Here is a 2929-nt window from a genome sequence, read left to right as displayed (position 1 = left end):
CAGTCGTCACGGGTTTCGGGGTAGTCATTCCCCGAATGTCCATTGTTGCCGCAGACTTCGCACGTGAAGTGCGAACCCATGGCGTAGATGGGAGCATGAATTTGTTGCTTGCTCCCTTCCTCCATCTTTTTGATGAGGAGGTCCAGTTTCGCGGCAATCATATCCGTCTCTTTGACGGTATGCATGCCCTTTGTGTGGGGTTGGAGTCGTTCATCACTCCACCCCTAATTGGAGACCATCTTCTCAACCAATTCTTTTGCTTTGGCTATGGTCAGGTCGAGAAAGGCTCCTCCAGCAGAGGCATCAATGTTGGCTCGAGGTGTCATTGTGAGCCCATTGTAGAAGCATTGAAGGATGAGCCACTCATCCATGCCGTGGTGAGGACAGGCCAGGATGTATTCCTGCAGCCTCTCCCAAGCTTCCGGGATGGATTCCATCCCCGTCTGCTGAAAACTTGATATTCTTCCGCGTAGGGCATTTGTTTTGCCCAGCGGGAAGAATTTAGCGAGGAACGCCTTGGAGCATTTGGCCCAGGTGTCGATGTCCTTTTCCTTGTAAAACCACTGTTTCGCCTTCCCCAGGAGGGAGAAGGGAAACAGATGAAGCTTGATTGCATCGGTAGCGACACCCCATATGACAACGGTGTCACAGAGCTCTAGAAAATTCTGCAAATGAGCATTTGCGTCATCATTCAGCTTGCCACAGAATGGGCTAGCCTGCACCATGTTAATGAGGCTTGATTTGAGCTCGAAGTTCACATCCCCGATGTTGATGTTGGGGCCAGTGGCCACGTTGTCGGTGGAGGGGACGGAGAACTCCCGAAGGGTCTTTTCAGCCATAGCCTCAGGAACAAGTGGTGCTTCCTGAACGGATTCCTGTGCTGGGAGGATGGCGAGAGGAGGAACAACGCAAGGTCATGCCCTTCTCACGAGCCTCTCTGGATTGTCTGTGTAGTTTTTTGGCAGGGAGAAACCAGTCATACACTACCCCAGTCTTCTTTCGAATCAAAAAAATAAAAGAAGACATAAAGTGACATAAGCCTGAAAGAGTAAAGACTATATCTGAGTACAAAGCCTATGTTAATATCAGCACAATAACTTTGTTCACATGCCGTCCCCGGCAACAGCGCCAGAAATGCTTGTTGGCATTTCTTAAGTCGATACCAGGTTTGCGATGACCTCGGTAACAACCTCAGAATTGCCTGTTGGTGGTCCTTAGTGCAATCACTAGAAATGAGGGCGCCGAACCCATCCTAGCAACTGCACCCAAGGGGTGCCACTCTCGTGGTATAATCAATACGATTACAGATGGATCTGCAAGCGCATGGATATACCGTTATAGCATTTCATCTGGAGAGTAAGGGTATCGTCATTTATTTGTGTCCCAAAGGATGGCAGCGGCAAAGGTATTGTACTTAACATTAACCATGACATTGTGCCTCAAACAATAGGCAAAACTCTAACAGGGGTAAGTCCAGGTAAATAATAAGCAAGGGTAATGCGACACAGTACAGATGCCATTAAAATAGGATAGCGGGGAGAAGGTCCCACACCGGAGTACGTCCAGTCCTATTACCTCTTTGCATGAGCTCCTACACCGAACCCGAACGTCGGGGAATACGCTAAACGCAACACAGTTGTTACGCCGGACAGACAGGGCTGTCACCACCTGCCGTCTACCCCAGTCACACTGTGGAGCACGGTCATATCCAAAGGATCCCGCATACCCGAGCACCACGATCGTGTATGAAGTCACTACTCTAGTGTCCCCAGGTCTTCCACCCTTCGGATGGACGAGTAAAACACTAGAGCAAGCTCAAAAGCACAACGGACCTCTATCCGTACCCGGATCATCTGGCCTAACCAAGACCTTTGCATAACTCATGAATGAACTAAACATGGATTGATAAACTATCAAGATAGTAAAGCAGCCATGGTATATCCCTATATTATGAATAGAAATCTAACAAGTCGGATACAAAGCCATACCGGGAGCCGAGGATTGGTCAACGACCCTGAGGACGACTTGCTCGCTAAAGAAGAACCAGCCTAGCTCTACTACCTAGCTAAGAGAGCAAGAGAGAGGAGATCCTTCTTGGAATGGAGGAAATGAAGTGTGTGTGTTGAGGGGAGTGGAGGAGAGGCCTATTTATACTACTTGGAGGTCGGTTTCCCGCCAACACACGTATGGAAGGTGATTAGGTGCCTTGGGGTGACTCCTCCTTGAAGTGCACCTGGATGGGAGCCAGGCTAGGTTCGGCCAAACCCTGGGTTCGGCCGACCTCACCTGGCAGGCCCTCGTCCTTATCCTCCTCTGGCAGGCTGACAAGTGGGCCCTCGTATCTTTCCTTGTATGCATTATGCGTGGTGCGCCTGTTTGCTCTGCCAGGTGGGCCCTCCTTGTAAGTGGGTGACGCCGGATGCGATCTTTTGTGTAGTTGTGTGGCGTCTGCTGTGTGTTTTCATCTTATTCGGCTCTTGCTCATCTGAAATGTACAAAACTCGAAAACAACTGTGGAGCAAGGTTAGTGATACAAATATGTGAGTAAGGCGTATAGTTTTCCTTTATTATTGAGTACAGTTGATGGTTGGATTTGGCACTTAAGCACCGTCAACAGTGGGGTATTGACTACATGGGGCCTTTTGTGAGATCCCAAGGATGCGAGTACATCTTGGTCGCCGTAGATTACGTCTCCAAATGGGTCGAAGCCATGCCATGTAGAGCCGCAGATGCAAAGCATGCCCGTAAGATGTTCCATGAGATTATCTTTCCAAGGTTTGGCACACCACAGATGGTAATCAGTGATGGGGGGTCACACTTCATTGACTCGGCCTTCCGGAACTTTCTCAAGGAGCTAGGGACAAGGCACAACATCGTGACTCCGTATCACCCTCAGACCAGCAGTCAAGCAGAAACATCTACCATACAG

The 2929-nt window shown here is 49.4% G+C and overlaps 1 non-coding gene across 1 annotated transcript; it reads left to right on the top strand.

Moving 5' to 3' along the window:
• The first annotated feature begins 369 nt into the window (after positions 1-369).
• Positions 370-473, top strand: LOC120639404. Its single transcript, XR_005661407.1, has one exon. It is a non-coding gene; the product is annotated as a small nucleolar RNA R71 (small nucleolar RNA).
• Positions 474-2929: the final 2456 nt, after the last annotated feature.

The sequence above is a fragment of the Panicum virgatum genome, chromosome 6K, assembly GCF_016808335.1.
Source record: "Panicum virgatum strain AP13 chromosome 6K, P.virgatum_v5, whole genome shotgun sequence".
Taxonomy (NCBI): Eukaryota; Viridiplantae; Streptophyta; class Magnoliopsida; order Poales; family Poaceae; genus Panicum; species Panicum virgatum.
The sequence above is the reverse complement of the archived record's forward strand: the minus strand, read 5'-3'. Positions and strand labels throughout refer to the sequence as shown.